Source organism: Emydura macquarii, unplaced genomic scaffold (genome assembly GCF_026122565.2).
Source record: "Emydura macquarii macquarii isolate MOO-44397 ecotype Brisbane River unplaced genomic scaffold, CSIRO-AGI_Emac_v2 contig_312, whole genome shotgun sequence".
In the NCBI taxonomy this organism is placed as follows: Eukaryota; Metazoa; Chordata; order Testudines; family Chelidae; genus Emydura; species Emydura macquarii.
Window position 1 is genome coordinate 8,547,147 of NW_027130449.1, and position 24,264 is coordinate 8,571,410.

General features: G+C 40.8%; 1 long non-coding RNA gene across 1 annotated transcript in view; it reads left to right on the top strand.

The window, feature by feature from the left end:
- Window positions 1–23,943, top strand: part of LOC137162797 (uncharacterized) — an 81,610-nt gene extending 57,667 nt beyond the window's left edge. The window contains exon 3 of the long non-coding RNA XR_010922500.1: window positions 23,838–23,943. This is a non-coding gene — a long non-coding RNA (uncharacterized lncRNA). The remainder of the gene's footprint in view (window positions 1–23,837) is intronic.
- The last annotated feature ends 321 nt before the right edge of the window (window positions 23,944–24,264 follow it).

Consider the following 24,264-nt stretch of genomic DNA (forward strand, 5'->3'; position numbering starts at 1 on the left):
AGCAGCTTACTATCTTTAATGTATTTATTCTCCTAACACCCCTGTGAGAGAGAGCAGTGTTATTTACCCCCCTTTATAGATGGGAAATTGAGGCACGGAGCATTTAAGGGCCAGGTTTTTAAAGATATTTAGATGCAAATGATTTGAAAAATGTGGCCTTAAGCAACTTACCCAAGGTCAAACATGATGTTGATGGCAGAGCAAGGACTTGAACCCAGGTGTTTCATGTTTTGGGCACATGCCCCAACCACTACACCATCCTTCCTCCCTACCAGGCTTTGTTACATAGAATAATGGAAATATAGGACTGGACGGGACCTCGGTAAGTCATCGAGTCTCATCCCCTGCACTGAGGCAGGACTCAGTGTTATCTAGCAGCACCCTGGAGGTGTTTGTTCTTAAAAACCTCCAAGGTCACAGAGTTTCCACAACTCCTCAGATAATTTGTTACAGTGCTTAACTACCCTTATAGATAGGAAAGCTTTTCCTAATGTCTTACTTAAGTCTCCCTTGCTGTAAATTAAGACCATTACTTCTTGTCCCGTCCTCAGTGGATAAGGAGAACAGTTTATCACCCTCCTCTTTATAACAAACTTTTAGGTACTTGAAGACTCTGACCATGTCCACACTCAGTCTTCAGACTGTACACACCCAATTTTTTCAATCTTTCCTTCGAGGTTATGTTTTCTAGACCTTTAATCATTTTCGTTGCTCTCCGCTGGACTTTCTCCAATTGTCCCCATCTTTCCCAAAGTGGGGTGCCCAGAACTGGACACAGTACTCCAAAACCGAGTAGAGTAGAAGAATTACTTCTCATGTCTTGCATACAGCACTCCTGTTGCCTTTGTGTGTGTGTGTGTGTGTGTGTGTGTGTGTGCGCAATAGTATTACACTGTTGACTCATATTTAGTTTGTGATCCACTATAACTCCCAGCTCCTTTTTTGCTGTACTCCTTCCTTAGCAGTCATTTCCAGTTTTGTATTTGTGCAACTGATTATTCCTTCCCAAGTGTAATACTTTGCATTTGTCCTTATTGAATTTATTCCTACTTATTTCACACCATTTCTCCAGTTTGTCAAGATCATTTTGAATTCTAATCCTGTCCTCCAAAGCACTTACAACCCATCCCAACTTGGTGTCATCTTTAAACTTTACAAGTGTATTCTCTGTGCCACTATCCAAATCATTTATGAAGAAATGGAATAGAGCCGGACCCACGATAGATCCCTGCAGGCCCCCACTTGATATGCCCTTCCAGCTTGACAGTGAACGATTGATAATCTGAAGCATTGACTATATTTATTGACAAATGGTTATTCTGTGTGTGCATGCACATATATAAATGTTCATGTAAGAAGCGTTTCAGCAGGTGGAATGTGATTCCAGCCAGAATTAGAAGTAGGGACTCTATTAGCAGTCCTCTTTTTGCGGAGAGAAAGCCACAGGATATTTAATCCACAAGGGTCTTCAATTTTAGATCCCATCCAAAAGATGAATAACACACAGCCAAGTTCTGACCTGCCTTGTGCATGCATAGAGTTTGAAAAGTCATTTTACTGCAACGTGGGAATCTGAGTGTCAATGTCAATGTGTCACATGACAAACCTCAATCAGATTTTTAGCTGCCGTGTACAGAGCCCAGAGACCATTTTAACTGCATTTGCACTGATTTGCTTCTTAGAGGAGATGCTGGCTACTTAGCATTATTGATTTCTCTTGACTTATTGGGTGCATTAGTTGCCATTGACCCTGGCATCCTGTTGGAACAGCCTGGTGCATCACGTGATGCTGTCTGGCTTTTGCCCTTGCTCTGAGTCAATTCCTGTTTTACTCAGCAGATGTCTTTTGTTCTTCTCAGAGATGGCTCATCAAATTGCTCTGAGGTTTTACTGGGTATGACCCAGTCAGGCTTGTATTCTTGATCCCATAGTCTGACCTAAAGGGAAGTATCTCCATCCTCCCCTGGTCTATATTACTGCTTCTCTATAAGCAAGAAAGAGCCAGAGGTTGGCTGGTACATTTCTGAAGTAATGTAGTTCTTAATTTCAGCCTATTTAGCTTTAAAAAGCTGCAAAATGTAATCTTCCTCTAATGCCTAAATGGAGGGTTTTGCCTTGGATACTAAGATTTCTTTATTATAGGCCCCAGCTGCAAATTTCCTAGTGTTCACAAAACTTTCACATAGTTTAAAGAGGGGATATCACAATCCGAATTTCCCCAAAGGTCAGGAGTATTTGGATCCAGGGTGCTAAATCATTACACTGTGTTACTGCAAAAGTTTCTGCTAACAGCTTCCATATGTTTAATTTTTTTTTTAAATACCAAACAGTTGCAAATATAAAAATGAATGTTTCTCTAGTCAGTTTTATTATCTTTCAGTTGTATTATTTCTTTTCTGATTTACTATCACCTTGGCCCAGTAATAGAATAGTGTGTTTCATTAAAATCTTACTATTCCTACTGAAACCTACCATATCGCCTTCCCTTACTGACTGCATCTTTGTTCATATGAAACAGTAAGTCTTGGAAAATAGGGGATGTCTTTAGTTTTTTGTTTTGGTTTTTGCCACTGGGAGGTCAGGTGGGGTGGTAAATTTTTTTTTTTTTTAATCTATTAAAAGGAAAACTGATTCTGGTGATTAACATACCTGTCATGACTATATAGGAGTTCCCTCTGCTGGTTGTATATGGAATTGACTGCTGATAAAAACTTACAGATAATAGGACTCTAGCAAATCAGATTGCAATGGTTTCATTTTTGTTTTCCTGATGAAAGACCTTACTTTAATCTGGCTTTACACCCAATTTACACCAGTGTAATTCCATCGTCTTGAATGCAGTTACTCTTTGTTTACACTGGTGTAAATCAGCAGCATTAACCCACCGTATTTTAAACCTTGCTTTCAGCCTCGCACAAGTCGGGGTGTTTTTGTTGCTATCCTGTCCCTAAGTATGTCTCGCAACACAGACAATAAGGATGGTTGATCATCCATTGTCTGGCACCTTGTGTCATCATTTTCACCTATGCAAATTAGGGGTGAAATGTTGCCATTCTGATTTGTAGCATTTCAAATTCACTTTGTTCAAGTGGAAGGGATGACAGGGTGGAAGATGGTTTAGAATCAGCCCCCGTGTGCCCTACTGTATGGGGTGCAAATGGAAGAAAGGGGATGGTGACGAGTGTGCATCCGGGGCCTGTCATTTACACGGGTGTGAATCAGGAATAACTCAGCTGAAGCCCATGTGTTTTGTAAAACGAGCAAGTGAGATCAGACTCACACCCTGCGAATAAAAATGATTCCATTCCAGATCCTAACTTTTCCCAAGGTTTTATGGGTTCAAGGTACTGCAGGATTAGTTTTCATCAGAATGGAAACAGGAGTCTGCAGCCAAGTTCATATCCCAATCCAGACTCCATCTTCCAGGATTTGGGTCTAATCATAAAGGCAATTGAGCAGGAGACTTGTTGCTTTCCAGTTATCCAATGTCTGCCAGAGCTTTCCTCTTCCTTTTGCAAGGGTAATCACTGGAGCTGGTTACTTCTACCAGGCGTGTGACGAGAGGTGAGGAGGTATTTGGGGAAGGTGAATAGTTACAAATTGGGGTGCAATCATGGTGGATTGGGGCATGCAGCTCCCCCTTCTCTGCTGAAAGCGAAGGGAGAGCTCCCCTCCCTGCCTAGGCTTGGACAAGCACCGCTCCCCTAGAGTTCTCCATCCCCCTTGACTGGGATGACGAGAGCCTCCCGCAGTTTTCAATCTACTTTAGCCCCGGTTGCAAATTTGAGAGTGAAATGTAAAAATGTGGGGTCAAAGCCAACGTGATCTACAGGAAATAGATCTGCGGGGATAGCAGAGAGGGAGCACACCCTGTACTTCCCAGAGCACAGGGGTTGTCGACCCTTACGCAGGCCATGGAAGGGGGAGAAATTTCCCTTCCTGTCCTCGTCTTTTGGCAACTGTAGAAGGGCCAGGCAAAATCGGAGCCTCTTATTATTGTGCCAGCAAGGGGGATGTGTGTCTATATCATGTCAGAATGGGAGGAGCCATCTATAAAGATAGCTATTGTGAAATGTAAACGATGCTAAGGCACGCAGAGCAGCGGAGGGTGCTTTGTCTTACAAAACCATATAAATATTAAACCTGTCTTTGGGCAAAACGAAGGAAGAGGCCATGTGGGCCAATGGACAGGGCCCTCGCTTGGAATTCAGGAGATACGGGTTCTTTGATTGGCTCTGATGTGCTCCAAGGCCTTGCTTATGTCACTTCCCCTCTCTGTATCTCTGTTTCCCCACTCAGCCTTTGTGTCTGTCTTGACTATTTAGATTGCAAGCTCTTCGGAGCAGGCACTGTGGCTTGCTATCTGTTATGTATATGTACAGGGCCTAGCGCAATGAGGCCCTGATCTCAGATGGGCCTCGAGACAATACGGTAACATAGGGCACTGTTGTGAAAAGAGAAAACAATCTGAATATATAGGTGGAGATTTCTGATTGAAACCCTGGACTGGGTCGTAACGGATCCATCTTCCTTTCAGGTAGAAAGTTTCCAAAATAGAATAAATTCACTCCAGATCTGAATTGAATGCAAAATTGATTAGACTGCAGGAATCAATTGTGTGTGCGCAGGCGTGCACGCCATTCACAACGGAGCTGAGGAGTCTGTGTGTACAGTGCATATACATCCCCCCTCTCCTGCCTTCTCCTGCACTGGCCTGCGGACGCCACGGAAAATTGATTTTTATGAAACGAAAAAGGTGAACCAGGGCGTTAAGCGGTTCAGAGCCATCTGTCTTGTCAAGGCTGTTGTTGCAGGGAAGCAGCACGAGGTGGTTACTTAGAATTATTCATTAATAAAGAGCCAGACAAATTCCAGCCAAACAACCATCCTTCTGTGTGGGGAAAAAACAAATGTATTTTTCTGCAAGAATTACACAGCGAGTCTGGGCTCTCACTCACACAAAGAGAAATCTGGGCAAACGATACATCCTAAGCATATATTTATTAAAGGCTTGACATGACAAAGATGCTGAGGGCCTCCTGAGAGGGTCTGAATACCTGAGGCTCCCCACTGACATGAGAATAAATTATGGGTGCTTGGTACCACTGAAAATCAGACTAGAAATGGCTTAAAAAAATTCAGAGACAGATCCTGGCCTGTGATGGCCCTTTTGTGGGGCTTTTGTCTCCCAAAGGGGCTGGAAATCAGCTGGATCTCCTTACATGGGGACTCTCCTGGCATACCCAGCTCATCTGTCCCCAGTCATCACCATCCAGTATGTATCAGAACAGCACTGTGCTAGGGTTGGGTTGGAGCTGGACTCCCAGCTCAGGGAACCATAACTAACTGTGCCCAGCAGAAGCTCAGTGCCGTTGAGGATCTAGCCCTTAAAAATTCCACCACACCATATCAAGCAGAGTATGAAGAATACTCCAGGCAAAAGATGGGAGGTTGTCCATGCTATGAGGGCAGAATTAAGGTGTTTTGGGTGACCTTAACTGTTCATGCTTTTCAGCGCTTGTATGTTTTGTAGCATAGCCTTGGTTTCTGGGTATTCATATCTTTTCTTTGTTTTACCTCACTTGGGTCCCTTTTGTTTAGCCATTTGGCTTTCTTTTGTTTTTAAACCGATTCCTCTTTACCATTTATTTTAATGCTACTTCTTTCAAGTTGCATTGGAATAAAGAGCCAGATCCTCAGCTGCGATAAACTAGCATAGCTTTATCATTTTACCCCCCTCAACCACAAAAAAGTGGGTTATCCTTCTATTTTACCAGTAACATTCTCTGTACCTTGGAAAAGGAAGGTTTGCTGAAGAGATTTGACTCCAGGCTATAAACTGTACTGTTTGGATTTCATAGTGGGAGAAACTGCACCTTCCTGTTGTTATTTCAATATTGTATCATGTTGAAGGCCTCTGTTTTGAGATGATGTCAGAGATTACAAAACCCCAGAACCCTTTTCTGTCCCTGAAGAATCAACCAACCTAAACTAATACTTTAATAACTACTTTTCCTACCAAGGAAACAAATTCAGGCATACATACACACGTACAGCCAAAAAAAAAAAAAAAAAAAGGGAAGAAAGAAAGAAAAAAGAAGCTAGTAGCTGAGGGGGACCTTGTCTGGTCAATGAAAGGAAGAGACGGATGTCTGGTGCCATGGCAATAGAATAGGGATTACTTTGCTCTGGAAAATAGGTTCCTTTTTTTTTTTTTTTTATTCCAGTGTTTTTTCTCAGGCAGCTAAGAGTTGTCACTGAGCCTGATGAGAGGCCCATTTAGAGGAAAACAAGATTCTCTGAGTAGAATTGAATGCCTGCTTTCACCGACTGCTGTTTGAGCCGTCTGCTTTGCTTTTAAGGAAAATAGGCATACAAATGCCCATGTTTGTTTGGAGCACTTTCACAATCTGTGTGTGTGTGGTGTGTGTGTGTGTGTGTGTGTGTGTGTGTGAGAGAGAGAGAGAGTGAGTGTGCATGCACATGCAGGTCTATAGATTGAGAAATAAACTGCATTGGCAAGTTACTTGTCGATTGTTTTGGTTGTTGAAAAACATTTAATGTTGCTGGATATTGTGTAGAATCACATCAGTGAGTGCTTAGCACTTTACCATCACTGGGGTAAATCCTCAGATGGTGTCAGTTAGTACAGATCCATTGACTTCAGTGGAGCAGCTCCAGTTTACACCAGCTGAGAAGCTGGTCTAGAGTCGATTGGGAATTTTTTGATACGACGTTTTTTGTTGGAAAATGCCAGTTGGTTGAAGTTAAAACTTTCCTGTGGGGAAAGGATATGGTTTCAAGTAAGTTTGCAACTTGAAAAATTGTTGAGAAAAAAGTTTCAAAATTGGTGAAATGTTTTTGATTTTAACTCTTTTTCAAAATGAAAAATCCAGTTTGAAATGACTCTTCCTTTGGAAATTTAAGCTGCGTAAATTTTGATGTCAAAAAACAAAATAGTCAAAGTTGAACTGAAATGCTTCAAGTGATCAGAATGAAATATTTCAGTTGACCTGAACTGACATCCCCCCTCTCCCAAATTTTCGGTTTGCAAACATTTTTGCTGTTTTGACTTGCTGTCCTGATTTGGGAGAGGAAATTTTTTTGACGTCTCAAAAATTTTCATAGGATGGGTAAACTGCTTCTTTCCCAGCTCTGATCTGTCCCATTAACTATTTAACCTTCCTAACCATATCTGTAAGGAAGGTAGGTATTAAGAGGACCACTTACAGATGGTGAGACAAGGTACAGAGAGGTTAAGGGACTTGCTAAAGCCAATACAGCGAGTCTCCAAGTCTTGGAAGCCCCTTTGCTCCCCCATACGTCTCCTGTGCTCAGTCCCATGCTGTTTCTCAAATTAGAAATAGAAAGGCCATCTGCCTTATCCCTTCCAAGGATAAGATTGTTCTCTTCTATGCTACGGGGCTGCTATAAATCAGGAATTAACTCCATGAAGTCAGTGGGTTTGACTTTCCACTGCTTTGGACCTTTTGAAGTCATTTAGACTTGTGCCAAATGGGTCAGGTCCTCATCTGGTCTCAATCAGCTGAGCTCCGTTGAGAGTCATGGAGCTATGCTGATTTACACCAGCTGCTGAATGGCCCAGCAAGTGGGAAGTGAGTGTAAATGGCACCAATTTTGATGTGTTAGTGATTTATGGCCATTTTTCACTGGTGTGCATAACACCACAAGGTGGACGGCAGAGTCAAACAGGCCGGCAATGTTTATTTTGCACCCATATTCAGGTCCGTATTGTGCCCACACAACTCCCAACCGAAGCAGGCTGCTTTTGCCGGGAGAAGGAGCCGGGGAGAATGACTAGTATATGCAAGTGTATCAGGAGTTCTCTGTTTAAGCACAGAGATGACGCCCCCGATTGAGCCCCACCCTGGTATAGACACTGACGCTCAAGGTACACAGAGTTGCAGTGTGTCAGTTCTAAGGAAGGCCTGGATTAGAGCTACAGTGTTTGTGCTCCCTCCTTTCCCCTCCTAGCCATAATAATATTTTGTGGTGTATGTGTAGCCTGATATCAGTTTTATCCCTTGGGCCAAATTCAGCCCCGACAAAAACCAGCCTGACTCCATTGACTTCAGAGGAGTTGCAATTGCTTATTCCAGGTCTGAAATTAGGCCCTCATGCTTGAAATGTTTTAAAATCCTGTCCATGGTGGTGATTAGGTATCAAGTACGAAACAACCCTGCCCTGTGGTAGAAGAATGGTGGCTGGACTGGGCCTCAAGAAATCTCAGCGCTGCCACAGTATCCCTGGGACACTTTTGGCAAGCCATGGGATCTCTCTGCCTCAGTTTCCAGTCTTCTGATTGTATGTTGACTCTTTTTCTAACACCTTTTGTCTGTCTTGTTTATTTGGAAGGTAAGCCCTATACATATATCCAGCACTTAGCATAAAGAGGTCCCATTCTTGGTTAAGATTTTTAGCTGCTACTCTAAAGCTGATAATAGTATTGTACCCACTCTCTTTCCTGTTTGTGTAGAATAGACTTCATAAGCCCTAACACATTTACTGCATTTGTATGCTGTGTGTCTAGTCTGGAGTGAAAAACTGCTCCCCTCTATGATTTTCTGTTATTTTCTAATAAGCAACCAAAAGTAATCTCTTATATTGTGTTTGGGTGGGAAAAATGTACCAGGACTAAAAACGGAATGTGATTCTCCTTTTAAACCATTAGCAACTGTGAAACATAAAGTCTCTGTCCAGGTAAAAATGTCTAGTAGTCATAGCAACAGCAGAACGACTATTTATTTTTGAATTTTCTTTTTCACTGATTTGTTTAACACATTGAAGATCAATTTGTAATAAACAGGAATTTGTTGGGGGGGGGGGGTGGTGGTGTTGTTTTTGTTTTTAATTTGAACAAAACCAGGGTTGGGTTACTTCAGCCTGTGGAAAATAAAAGGGGATAAAATAGAAACCCCTGTGTCTTTCAGTGGCTTTTCTTCTTCCCACAAATGTGTGTGCTGAGGGGAGTGAGGGAAGATGAGAACATGACTAATATGTGTTTTTGATGCCTTATAGAGAATCCTTAGTGGATAAAGCTGAGCGGAGTTTTAAGAGTAGTGAAACCATGAGCCATCAGAAATGGATGCTCGCTTTGGCCCATGCTTGATTATTTGCACACACCTGCTGCCAAGAAGATATATGCAGCCAGTGCTGGATGGCTTTTGCTGCTGTGTCTGCAGGGCTGATGGAAGGTGAGGGAATGTGGGGGCAATTGTACTGGGGCCCCTAAGCTCGGAGGAGCCCCAAAATATCTGTAACTGGGGTTAAATGGGATGGGTTAGGGGTCCAGTGAACATGACATACGAGGGCCCCAAATTTCTCTCAGTGGGCCTTGCCCCTAGACAGTGAACAATAACTACTATTTACTTCTTGCTTTCAACTTCTGAGCGTCCAGTCATTGGTGTCCCAAGCTGGCGAGAATTAAAATGGCAGCACACAACACAAAGTGTATGTTGTGCTAATTAATTAGTGTGGAGGTGTGCTACTTCCCTCTGCTGGGCAGAAATTAATTTGTTAGTCTTTAAAGCACTACAGGACTCTCGTTGTACTTACTCAGCTGCACATCATAGGCTCTGTAGTGCCAGTGGATTCCCCATTAGCTCAAGTGGTAAGGGCCTGTGCAATAATAGAAAATATCATTAAAGTTTAAAATGTGTTACTGTTATTGCTATCAAAATTTGAATGGGCAGGGGGGATTCATGAAATTTTTCTCCTATTTTTCAGCCATTTCTAACTAATACTTAGCCCTTCTATAGCCTTTTCATACAAAGATCTCAAAGTGCTTTATAAAGATGGGGAGACTAATAATTAATTAATTAATATCTGTCTCTTACATAGTACTTTGAGACTGATTCCAAACATTTCAGAAGTGGCCACCAGCTTTGGATGCTTCAATTTTTGGGTTTCCATCTTAAGACACCTGCTTTTCCAAAGTGCTAAATTACCCACATATCCAGTTGAAATCAATGGGATCTATGAGTGCTCAGTGCCTTTTAAAGTCTCAAGTTGGGTGCAGAAAAATGGAGGTGCCCCAAATCAGTGGCCACTTGTGAAAATATTGGCCTAACTAACTTGTTGAAGGCCATATAGTGAAACAGCAGAAGAGAAGGTAATAGAATCAAGGTGTGCTGACGCTGCCTAGTGCTCTGTATGCACTATTCTATTCTTTCTCACTCCATTGCCGACTGGTAAATCACGTTTTAGGGAGCTGTGCTAAACTACAGCTATGTCTACATTTGATCTGGAAGGTGTGATTTCAGGTTGTGTGGATGTGCAGTGCAGCTGGGTAGGTACCCGGACAGCTAGCTGCCCCTGCTACCTTGGCTATATGGCTGTTACTAGCACGCTATCTCAAGCAGAGATAGGGCAGGTATGTCTTCATGAGCTTGGAATCGCACTCCCTGATCAATTGTAGACATAGCCTCAGTGTTACTGATTCACAGGTGATTTCCATGTGTGTTGAATTTTGATGAAAAACATCTGGTTTCCAACCAGATGACGTCCACTTATCTGTGAATTTCAACTTCACTTTGTGTTTCATCTTCAACCACCCTCCTGAGTTCAGTCAAAGTTTGACCCTGCCCAAGCAGAATCAAGCATTGGGCCAACTTTTGGAAGGCTGGAAAATGTGGATGTTTAAGGCAGGAGTTGTAGAACTAAGCAGAATTTGAAGCAGAAGGGAGCAAAACTAGACATACAGCTGTGGAGGGAGCTGGAGTATATCTATGATAGACTAGAAAAGCATTGCTTTATAAGTTTCCATGTTGTTCTCTAGATTGGGCCTTCTCTGTGCCATGTTCCCTGTAGTACATTTGAGTGACTAAGATTGATGGCTATAAAAGAATTAGTATTGATGACACATTATATAAGGCTCAATAAAAATTGTGAGCATGACAGATGCTTAGGAAGTCTTCAGTCATTTTCTTTTTCTATTAACATGCATTTCCTTGGCCCAGGCTTGGATTGTATTCAAGAAATGTGTGATAAGAGGCCAGCAGCAGACCAGAGAAGGCTTTTTTTTTTTTTTTTTTTTTTTTTTTGCCATTTAGCAGGCTTGAGCTGAAAATGAAAATTGTTTTGCTTTCAGATAGGTCATTTTGGCGTAAAGTGAGCTCTGGTTTGCATTTTTAAATGAAATCAGACATGGTTCCAGGGCAGATCCTGAGCTGGTGTAAATCAGCATGTACTTCTATGGAAATCAGTGGAGCTTTGCTGATTTACACCAATTGAGGATCAGGCCTGGAAATGATATTGCGGCAGTGAGAACCCAACAAACCCAACTTCTAGCTATAAACACAATATGGACAAAGCAAAAACATTAGCAAAGCAACTATATCCCTTCAGGGCAGGTTTGCTTCATAATTTGTTCTTGATTACACTTCCCCAAAGCTGGGAGAAGTGAATAGTGGGTTGATTATCCATGGACCATGATCTAAATCGGGATGAAACTATTCCCATTGTAAGTGAATGATGAACTTTGCATATTCATAGGAAGGGAATAGTCACTCTCCTTAATATTCTTCCTCCAGACCTTCTTGGGGCCTGATCCAAATCGTATAGAAATCAATGGGAGTCTTTGTTTTGGCTCCTTGTGTGAGCCACATTCCCATATCTGACCATGAAAGGTTTGTTATGTTATAAAAACAAAACAAAACAAAAAAACAACTTGAAGAAGCTCCTGTAATATTGGCTGCATAAGGCACGTGGAAAGAAACCTAAGTAGACAGATCAATGACTTCAAGTGCAGACTAGGCACCCAGAGCAGATGAAAAAGAAAGCAACAAAAATGCTGTTTGCATGCAAATGAACAGCATAAGAAAATAAGCAATGGAAGAGGTAAAAAATGTGTGATATATTAGCAAAATTGTTTCCAATTGGTTTAAAAAAAAAAATCTGAGCGGGGTCCAAACCCTTTCTTACATAGGTTTATATAGGCTTCTTTGGGCCAAACACTGATAACTTCACTCACATGAAATATTATTGATTTAATCGGACTTCATATAGAGTAAGGAATTGCTTCCTGTGAGCATGAGTCTGGCCCTGAGTGGGTAGAGTCATAAAGAATCAGACTTTGCATATGGATTTGAGTTGGCGAATACACTTCATAGAGAGCCACGCTTGCTTAGTATTGTCAGTATATCAGAGACTATTTAAACAAATGCACAGCATGCATTTGTCTCATTATTCAGTTATGACAGACTTTTCTCCCAGCTTTTTAATTAGCACTCATTTACTAAGCATTAAACCATCTTTTCCTTTCAACATAAAGATCTACCCTAAGAACCACACATTCCAAAAGATAATTGCACCTTGTAATTCTGATGCTTCAGCTGAAATATTGATGGAAATTTCCAGTGTTCTTGGTTTTTTTTTTTTTTTTCGTGAGCACATTTAATAATCTTTTAAATATATCTGTGTCACAAACTTTAATGCCAACTCAAAATCCAGTTTGGCAATGAAAGTTTAGTGATTTTGGATTATGCTAGTCAATCAAAAGCTTTTCAGACATTTCTATTTTCAAAGATGGAAGAGGCAGTTAACATAAATTATTGTAACTATGAATTTATGATGGATCTACGTTAGTGATTGAAAACCCTCAAAAAAGTAAGGGCTAAATTATAAACTTGTAAATCCAGAGTAACTCTACTGATTTCCACCTGATTCTGTCTTTATGCCTTCTGAAAGTTTTCATGAAACCTTTAGTAGGAATAGAATCAACACTGAGCCGAATTATATACTTTGAATCTCTAGATTGTCCAAGGAATTGCAAATGGATATATAAATCCAATAAAAGTACATGGAAAAAATGGGAGAAAATTATTGAAAAAAGAAATCACACTTAACCCTGGTCTCTGGAATAGCAGTCAATGGCCAGCTCTTCTGTTTGTGTGTTGAAGAAGGAGGATGACTGAAAAAGTGCATAATAGAGATACAGCATTTGGTCTTGAATTTATACAAGATCCGATGGTTGCTGGAGGGAGCATAGAGGGGGAAAACATATTTCTCCACATTTGGTAGGGATTCCCTAAATCACAGAGAGTTGGGCCACAGATCACTGAATTAATTGATCAATAACTGACCTTTAATTTATCTTTAACACTGACCTTCTAGTGAAGCTCTTAATGGTTCTGTTGGGATTCCCAGGAAAGGATTGTTGTCCTCTGAAAACCAGCAAATGAATTTCACGTCTTCTAGTCTCAGACAGCTGGTCTTCGGCACAATTATGGAGAAAGGGTAGGACCTCCTGGATATAGAGCCAGGCAGCCTTATTCTCACACAGCAAGACACAAGGGGCTCTCCCTGAAATCAAGAGGAGTTATTTGTAGTTTATGCAGTGAGATGGCAAGCCTGTGTTTTGTAGGATGAGTGATCTCCTGGTTATGGACAAAATAATGGATGATCAAAGAAAAGAGTGAAGCCATTTTGTAATGGTTTGGGGTATAGTTCAGATATGGACAAAATGAAAGTAGAGAAAGAAATATGAGACTCAATAAACATTCCTTTATTGTGATACAAAGTACTCTTTGCTCATGTATTTGCGCCTCAACACACTCTGGTCTTGATGTCCTGGAGGCATTGCTGCATGTTTCATGGAGCAGTTTGCTGCATCGTCCCATTATGTTTTCAGCTGGTCTGTAGGCTCACCCACCATAGTTCAGATTGTTCTCCCAGTTTTCTCTCATGTTTTACATGTTGTATCTCACGTCATTCTCCCTGTTTCCTTTGCTGAAAAATTAAATAGGACTTGTAAGGGTTGTGACTCTGCACCTTACCAGTTTGCCTCAACTCTGTCCTGGAAGGACCCCTTCATCAACAATGAAACATAGTCCGGCCTTTCTTCCCATTCAACCTTTGGCTTCTCTGGCAAGACTGCCAAGGAGGATGCACATTGTGATCATAGTGCTGATTGTGAGACCACCATTTCATTTCCTGTGGGTCTCCAGTGATAATCAGATGGTGATGACTGTCTATAGGTGTGGCTTGGATTCCAGCTAGTGTCCTAAAATGAGTGTCCTTTCTCCTTTACCCATAATACTTGCTGTGCATTGCTCCAGTTTGCCCCTCTGAAAAGACATTGCACAACCAGTTAGTGACCACCCAGGACTATTCTACCTTGGCTGGTTGCCATCTTTTCTGGGCAAGTGTACAACTCATTTCTTGAACTGTGCCAGACACACTGCTTGTGGTTCATTTTCTGCTCTGAGCTTGGCTGTTCACAAAGGCTATATATACCAGTAGTATTCATGTTACATGCAATCTGACGCTCACTAGATAGTCTTGGGATTAACAAGGCACCCACTGCTAGACAACTTGTTTTGGAACCCAGAAGAGCTGGTGGTGAATCCCAGGCTTTCCTTTCGTCTGAGAGTTTTTACGTTTCTTTTTGGCACATAGATGCAATCAAGCACAAGATACTTATATTGCCAAGGTTTCTTGTGGAATATATGACATTTCTATTGTTATGCAGTTTACTGATCTGAACATGCTGTTGCCTTGCCCTCATAGCCCAGGGCGAGTTCTAATCAGCTTGTGTGTAGGCACCAGGCCATCTGAAAGGCTAAGCATGAGGAGAGACAATTTGTGCATCAGCTGTGAGTGTTGAGAGAACATGATTCCCAGCTGAGGGCGTCCAAATGCATCTACATCCTGTGCTTGCATGTCTGTGGTTTAAAAGGGAAGTGCCGGCACTTATATTGAAAGCAAAACAGATATTTATTCTGCAGTCACTTCAGGTGATTTTCATTCTAGGGGGTCAGATATTCAGTTGGTGTAATTCAGTCAGTGGAACTACACTGATGTATATCTGCTGAGAGTCCATATAATAGACCCTTAATTTCCTTAACAGAGGGCATCAGAGACAATGCAATCTAGAGGTTAGCACATGAGGCTAGGAATCAGGATTGCTGCATTCTAGTCACAGTTCTATCACTGACCCACTAATTGATTCTGGGCAAATCATTTATTAACTTCTCTGTGTCTTACTTGTTAAATGGGAATAATAATACTTATCTACCTCATAGAGCCTGGGGCAATTTGCTGTTGGCCAAAGTTTGTAAAGTGCTTTGAGATCAGTGGATAAAAGAAACTGCCTAGGTGCAAATATTATTTCTTTACAAATGTTCGTGGCCCTGCTGAGTATCATTGGGACTCATCACCAGGTGGTGTTTGTCCACTCGAATGGCCTCGTGTGCAAAGACATAACATAGTGCGCAAATCTTCCAGTGAGCCATTGGCTCTGATTCTGTTCTTACTGTAAATCAACAGTAACCCTATTGAAAGAGGTTATCCTGCCATAAAACTGGCGTAAGTGCAAAGAGAGTCAAGCCCAGTGGGCCTGATTCTGATCTCTGTTTCAGCACTACAATTTTATTGGCTTTGTTTGGGTTACCACTGATTTACATCAGCATAAAAGGAGTCAGAATCAGTCCCATTATTGCTAGTTTTTCGACACTGTGCATCGCTTACTGAAGTTCATTGTTTATCCTTAGATTCGTTGTAAAAAGGAATTTCAGACTTATGTAATTATTTAAGACCTCTTTGAAGTACTCCAGCCACAGAATTTGGACCCAGATACTAGGTGGATCCTGGGATTCGATCTGGATCTTTATAAATCTTTCTCAATGTAGATATTTAGTATTTGAGCACTGCACATACGTCACTGAATTTATCCTCACAAGACCTCCTGTGGTAGGGAAATATTATGATCCCTACTTTACAGACAGGGAATGGAGGCACAGAGGGACTAAGAGTCAGGTTTTTAAAGGTGTTTAGATGGCCTGGATTTTAAAAAGCTTTCGGGAATCCCACTAGGCAGCTATTTGCATCTTAAGGCTCCTAAATACTTTACCAATCTGGCCCTAAGTTATTTTCCCATAGTCACCCAGGAAGTCTGTGGCAGAGCCATGAATTAAATGCAGATTTCCTGTGTCCCAATCTAGTGCCTTAACCAGAAAAAAATCCAAGTGAAAAAGGTCACGTGTGAAATTTGAATCCAAATTCAGGCTTGGAGTGCCGAACAGCCCTAGAGTTTGGAGAATGTTTTGATCACTCTATAGTTTCTTTTGAATTGATTCACAGTCAACTGCCATGGAGCATCTACAGTGATCTCTGTATTAAGCAGCTGCTTGTTAACCTATTTCAATGAGGGGCAGGTAGGAGGTAGAGGGACGGCATACACAGAACCACACCTATTGCAGATTAGGCCATCTTCTGTTACTTTCTCATCAAGTACTACAATAAAAGAAGGTGGTGTGTTTAACTTCTAAGTGTTGCTTTTTAGTCAATTGATGCAGTTAAGAAAAAATTTAGAAAGATAATCTACACATTTATATTTAACATGGGATCTTACTCCTGCTATCCTTCCACTGATAATGCAGAAAGTACACTCAGTTTGACCTCCTGCGTTAAATCGAATATTCTTGTTTGGCACCATCTTTTTCTTTCTCCCTCTGCTCTCCCTTGCACTATCAACTAGTTTGGTTTTTCCTTCCGACTTTATATTTTTTTGGCCAAAGTTTCAAGAAAGACTGCACCATTTGGATTTGCATCATATAGCATATAACGAATTACACATGGCGCTCCTGAATTTACAAGTGCAAATGGTGCTTTCATGGGAGAACCGGGTGCTTTCTATGTGCAAAAGGGGCAGATACAATTTGGAAGCTGTGTGGAAGTTCTGCTGAGAAATTGGCCCTCACCATTCAATAAACGTGTGATAATTTCCCTTTAAACAGGTGTTTTTATTCACTGTAGAATACACATTACAGTATGTGCTGTACCTTTACCTGCGCTCTGGCATAACAAATAGTGACATTTGCAAAACAGAACTATACTTTTAAATGTGTTCAGTTTAATAAGAATTTAAGTTTAAAAAAAAAAAAAGAAGAAACATTGGAGGAGATAATTTTCCAGAGTCAAATTAAGGGAATTATGATTTGATTTAATTGCTGTTTTCATGTAAGTGTGTAATTGAAACCAAGCACAGTATTCAAAGTAATGTATACACAGCATTAACTAGGGTCTTGAGGTCTGATCCAAAGCCCTTTTAAATTGGTGGGTGTCTTTCCTTTGACTTCAGAGGGTATTGGATCAGACCTAGAAGAGATTATAAAGATCGTTGATTTAAAACTAAACCAACATGAGTTCAGGGATTGGTGCTTCTGAGATCTAATTCTGACTGCCACTCATTCACTGGCTTCAGACAAGTCACTTCATCTTTCTGTTTGACTTCATCTATTGCTTTGAACATATTCCAGAACTATAAGAAAGCGATGTATTATTAGTAGTATTATTATAGTAGATTAGGCATCTTCAACACTCGTGTGTGCACACATGCACACTATTTCCCATGAAAAGATTGTTTTTGGTTTGCAGGACTGGAAAATAATATTGCCTTCAGATTGTGCAAATTGTTATAGCTTCACTGACCTCACTGGTGTTACACAGTTTTGCACCAGCTGAGGCTGTGCTCTTTGGCTCTGTCACAAGACTATTTCAGCTCCAACTATAAAACATTCACAATGCTAGAGTTGAACTTTTATTCATTTTCCTCCATTTAACTGGATGCCACATTTCAATGATATAGAGCAAAAGAGGGGGGAAAGGGAGATGTGTTTTTAAGCAGCCCAGTGGAATGAAAGGTAAGTACATTTGTTTTCCGGTAAATATATCCTGTAATAACGTTGTTGGGAAGCTGTCAAGGCGAAGAAGGAAGCCTTCCGAGAGATGCTCATGAATCGGACTCCTGATATGACTGAGAGGTACTGGCAGGCGGCAACTGTGGTGGTCGTTGAAGTGAAAGCCCGGGTATGGGAGGAGTTTAGAAAGACTATGGAGAATGATGGCTGGATGACCTCAAAGGTGTTCTGGCAAACCATTCGTCACCTTAGGAGGGGTAGGCGGGACATAGCCTAGCCTGTTCTCAGCAAGGGTGGTGAAATGCTGACTGCAACTGAGAAGATCGTTTGAGAGGTCGCAGGAGCACTTTGAGGAGCTCCTTGACCCAGTGGACATGCCCTCCTTTCAGGAGGCGGTGCCGGAAACCCCCAGTGGGATCGGAAATTGGGGAAAATCGGAATAATTTGATATTTTGAAAAAATGTTCATCCCAAATCAGGATGAAAAACCAAAATTTACCTTTTATTCATGAAACAAAGTTCTGAAAACATTTTTGTTTCAGGTCATTTTGAAATATTTTGCTTCAATAGATTCAAAATATTTTGTTTATATGGCGACTCTTTGATTTTTTTTTTAAGTTTTAAATATAAAATAAAGGCCTTTCAAAATCAAAAATCAAAACTCTCCATTCTAAAAATGGTGAAATGGGATGTTTTGACATTTTTAAAATGTTTTTTCCCTCATTTTTTTCCTAATTTTTTTTGTGGTTGTTGCTGAAATCAATGCAATTTCACAAAAAGTTTTGATTTGGTGGAAATGACATTTTCTTGAAGAAAACTGACAGAATTTATTTGACCACCTTTATCCATGTGTACAATAATTGAGTAAATGTCACGTATGTATCATTGTGGAATACTACCAGTTGTGTGTCTGTATACATACAGAATGCTTTACCATAAATCGTTAGTGGTGTACTTCATCTCAATTCCTTCTCCATATACAAGACACTAAGGATTTTTTGGGAGGGTTACTTTCTTAAATGAAATAAAGCTGCTGCCCAGTGGGACTCATCCATCATTTAACTAATGATTTTACATCACTGGAATGCAGAAAAGCATCTACAATTAAAAACAAACAAACCCTGTAAACAATTAGTCTATTTTACTTCACTGAAGGCCATGGAGTTCTGCCAAGGATTAATCTGGATGATCAATAATGCCCTTCTGCAGATCTCACAGCTTTCAGTTTTCATAGTTCAAATTTTTAAAGTGAAAGTTCATCAGAGTGGGGTCCATTTTAACAGGAAATGGGGTTCATTTCTGAGTGGAGTTACAAAAGTAGCTTTTCTAGGTTTTTATTTCTGTTTTAAATTGACCCATTTTAAGCTCTGAATGACATGGCAGACATAAAAAATGTCCAGTACTTTTTGCGACTCTTCCATGCCCCTCTAGTTAAAACTGTGTTAGGCACAGAAGTTGCAGGACATCTTGCCAATGACCCAGCAGCATCTGCAGAACCCTGCAACACGTGTCCAGTGACTGCAGTTAGATGAGTCATGTAGCGCAAGGCAAGTTTCATTTCAGAAAAAAACCGGCTACAGCACAGGAACAATCCCCTGAAAATAACTGTATTTGGGCGATAAACACAGGTTAGGACAGTCTGGCTATTTGCTTTAATCCTCTATGCTTCTATTTTAAATGTAAATGATATTACTCTGTTAACCACTTTCCATTTTTGCTTCTTTTTACCATGACATAAGGACATGAGATATTTTAGAAACCAGAAAAGGGCCATTTGCACCAGTATGGCCTGATGCTAATTTCTGTCTATTTCCTGAGCTGATCATCAGTCCAGTGATGAACTGGCTTAACATAGGGATCCCACAAAATTTCCCACCCCCATTAATCTGTGATCAACCCCAGGGGGGTTGTGTGCTCTCAGGGAGGAGAGTTGACATACAGGAGGAAAGCTACCTTTTGCCCTTCTCCTCCTCCACTATGATTGACATTGTACACCACAAGATCTTCCGGGTAAGGACTGTGGATAGAATTTTCAGTATTGTCTATGGCACTTCAGAGATATTGAAGTCACCTTTTCAAAAGGCACTTAGGCATCTAAGCTTCTTCAAAAGTCAATGTGGCTTTGGGCAATTGTGACTAAAGGTCAGATTTAAGATGAAGTTGGGTGTTAGTACAATTTTCAACATTGATGAGGTGCCTAAGTCTCATTGAAATCAATCTCACTAGGCACTTATCTGAATCTTTAGGTGCCTAAATACATGTAAAAATCTGACCCAGAGTGCCTAAATCACTTTTGAAAATGGGTTTAGGCTCCTAAGTAGAGCTGGGAGAAATTTTTCAGATGCAACTTTTTTCACCGAAAAATGCAGATTGAGGCTGACTGAAAGAGTTCACAAATTCATGTCAAATTTGCCAAATTGTTTGTCAGAAAAAAAACCCCCAAATTCAGAAAAAGTCAAACCTTTCATGTAGACATGGTCAAAATGAAACTTTTTGACTTTTCAAATTGAAACAATTTTTGAAAAATTTTAGCTTTTTTTTTTTTTTTTTTTTTTTTTTTTTTTAAAGGTAAAAAAGCCATGAGACTAAAATGAAGTGTTTTTTCTTCTTGGTCACACAAAACTGAAATGAAATGTTGTTGACTTTTTCAGTTCACTGAAACATTTAAAAAAAATGTTTGAATTGCTCCGAAACTGTTTTTGTTTTCAAATTTTTGAGTCAGCCGCTGAACCAAAAGATCGGTTGTCTGCACAGCACTCCTCCTAAGCCAGCTAGGCATTTTTGAAAATGTGTCTTTATTTAGATAAAGCTATAGCTATAGATATCCATCTATGAAGTTGCAACTCCATGCCTGCTCACGGCACCCTTATACACAAAAGTTCAATAATAATGATGGACGAGGACCACGCCTTCTGATGGCGTGTTAGTGCTGCATCTAGTGGGCAGATAGTGTAAATAGGCTCTTGGGTACCACATTGATTGAGACCACTGAAGTTCAAGGTAACAGATATTTAATGTGATGTATTTAAGGCTTTCAGGAGGGAGTAGGACTCTTGTTGCTGGAGAGAGAGGGTGGAGTACAGTTATAGCCTTTCCCTCTTGGGAACCCTTATGGATCATACAAGGATGATCTAGCCTTTCAAATAACAAAGGTATTTCCTGAGATAGCCCAGACACAAGACTATGTCTGCACAAGGGATGTGCCCCAGTTTCGATCATCAGCAGTCCTGCCACAAATGTTGTGGCCCGGTGTAAACCCCAAGAGTAGATGGGACTACTAAACCGCAGTTTGCATTGGTGCAACTGATCCTGGTTTCAAGCAAGGGTGAACTGCACCAGTGTAAACGGCAGCTCTGGGTCTGTCTACATTTGGGATTTGCGCTGGTGCTGCTATGCCAGTGATGACTCCAGAGCATGCAAGGCATACGGCTGTTGAAATGAAATTGCTTGCACTGCTGTGCTCTCCTCTGATGCAACACAGCAATTCCCAGTGAAGCAGCCTGAATGGTATGCGTGAAATGGAGATGAAACCAGGGTTGTTTTTTTTCCCCGAACACTTTAAAATATTACAGGGACCTAGCTATGCCTCTCTGCTTTCCTGCATTCTCCTGTATGTTTGGGTGTGGTTTAGTGGTTCTGGCTGGTTGCCAGATCTAGATAGAATCTCAAAACACATACAGTGACATAGTGAGGGTTATTTTACAGAAGGGTAAACAAATCTCTTTTTCTCCCCCATCCTCCCCCACCAGTAAGTTGGTAAAGCCATTTAGTATCAGACAGTGAATTTTAATACAGCCCTAAAAAAACCAACTGTGTATGCTTGTTTCCTAGGTACACCACATTACCCACAGCTAGTCTCACCACTCCCAGAGAAAGTTTGTGCAAGTCCTAAAATAATTTCATCCCAGTGGCCCACAAATATTCCCATTTGGTAAGCCTTATATAGAGTAATTATTGTTTAACATGGCAGCAGAGCTAGGTCAGGGCTTATTTTGGGTTGTGTGTTATAAAAAGCTGTTTGTAAAAAAATTACTGTGTTTGCCGATCTGTCATTATGAACAAATGGGTCTAGAAACTTGTTAGTTTACTTATTTGTTGCTTGTTTGTTTTTGCTTTAAGAGTCAGCATTCATCAGTGTGCTGGCATCAGAACCAAAGCCATCTAGTCATTGCAGTCCAGTTTATTGAGACGTGTCTGTACTTTAATTATAAAAATGTAATTGGTAGGTAGCCAGGTGTTATGAGAGTATTGACCTATGTTGGTGGGAGACACGTGCTTGGAAGATGGGGTTAAACCTTACAACCACAAATGTAAGAAACTGAATACCATGTGCAGGTAACAGGTGTGATCTTTGTAGAAGTTAAGCTAAGAATCTTACCTGCTTCACTTTTCATCTAAATGGCACTTAGCACTTTAAATGCTTAAAGCACAGTACAACTGTTAGGCAACTAATTCTCACAACTCCTTTGTGAGATAGATAAATACATTAGTCCTGTTTTACAGATAGAGAAACTGAGGCAGAGGGACATAAGTGATTTGCCCAAGGCCATATGGTGAGTCAGCTTGAATTAAAACACAGGAGCTTCTGGCTTCTATTATGTTCATTTCTCCAGACCATGCGGCTTCAGTTAGCAAAGTTCTTTCTAATTTTAATAACCGGTTTTACAAACTACCATATGTATATAAAACAACTGCTTTGCCCATTTCTGAAATGCAGCTACCTCTGGGGGTGGGAAACAGGTGCTGTTTATTGATGCATAGCAATACTTTGCAGTATTTTAGAACAGGATGGGAAGAATATTGCATTCAGTAATTCAGTTATGTAATTACTCAAGTTGGAACTTAGCCAAGACGTCAAAATTAATACCTCAAACTCTTACAAAGATGGTCATAGCATCTTTAATGATCACAGGGGATGCAAGTGTTCTCTATCAATTAGAGCAAGGATCTCTGAGTTAGGACTCAGACTCAGTTCTCAGTTTTCCCAATGTCTTATTGCAATACCCAGAGCAATTCCTTATACCTCTCTATACCTCAGTTTACTTGGAAAGTGGAGTTAGTAATACTCATTTACCTTGAATGGGGCAGGTTAGGGGCTAAATTAGTTTGTAAAGCCTTTAGCAACCTAAAGCAACAGAGTGGTGTAACGGTATCATTAGAAGTGGTGAGGACCTTGGCTTTATTAATGGTCCACCTTCTGTATAAGTTGTGCTAATGCAAAGAAGGAGGGAACCTAATGTAGATAGAGTTCATTGTTATCTGCGCGGGAAGTTTTCAAAGGCACACGTTGCGGTTGTGTCCACACACACCAAATGACACATTCTTTGCTCTAAGGAACTTAACACTCTAAGGTAGATATACAGCACATTGACATGTTTGCTGGACAGGTACATAGTTGTATTGGGAAGTTTCTCTAAGTTCGAAGGTGCTGTTTTCTCTTCAGCTTGTGGGACATTTGATTGTATAACTCTTCATTAACTTTTAAGGGGAGTTACCATTTAAAACCCATGGAAGATTTTAAAAGTTTTTGCCCCACAAATATGCTCCATAGAGCTGCTGAGTTTCCAGATTATTGATTGAGGTGGGAGTTGGTTGTTTTGTTTCAGAATGGGTGAAGTGGTTGGGACAAAATAGGCACCAGACCAAACTGCCACCTAAAATGTAAATCAAAGTTGTTTGTGAGGCTTTTGTTTTCACAGTGCCTTCGGAATTTTTTGTCACTGACCGAGAATACCAAAAGAAAAGGTTTTGCACGTGGTACTTCAGGCTTCCTATGAAGCAGGTTGTGTCATGATATATGGAATCATAGAAAAGAAATACAGCTGCAGACACAGACTGCCATACAGTTTGAATTCTAACTTAGCCTCCTTTGTTTATCACAGGCCACACCCTGCATGAAACTCTGTACAGTTCATAGAGACATCTAGTGGCTGAATAATACACTGCAAGTAAACAGATGATAATAGAAGCAGCTGAAGTTGTACAAGAGAGCAGCTTCTCTTGGAATTTCCAGTATGATGGGAAGGGACATTTTGTTTCCTTTTCTGTATTTTCTGCCCTGTCATGCCCCAATCCAGGTCTCCTCTGCTGCGTTCTGCTTCCTCTTCCCTCTGAGTCTTGATCTATAGAGGAGTGAAGAGAAAACAGTGTTCATGATGATCTATTTTTGTTCACATAGATCGCTGCTGTTGAGAGTTGGATGTGAAGAGGTGCAGGCTCAAGACCATTCTGTCTTCCTTTGTTCCAAGAATGCAGCTACAGCACTATCACAGAATTGGCCTGGGGAACACAGCAGAAAACAAATTTCCAGGTAAGAATTCAACATTTCCAACTTGTGCAGCAAATTGAGCTGCAGAGCGAGGGTTAACCTGTCATAATGCTGACCAGAACAGCACAGGCAATACACTCCACAATCTCCTTATTCATCATCCCAGCAGTTGAGATCTGTTGAGATACTTTTGATAAAAGTCTCTGTTTGTCTACAGTATCTCTCTATCTATGGCATATCTAATAGACCCATCGTTGTATCTCAGCACCAACAATGCCTAGGAGACCCCAGATGTGGACTCTGTAGCATTTCAGGGTGAGGACCTTCTCAGTAAGAG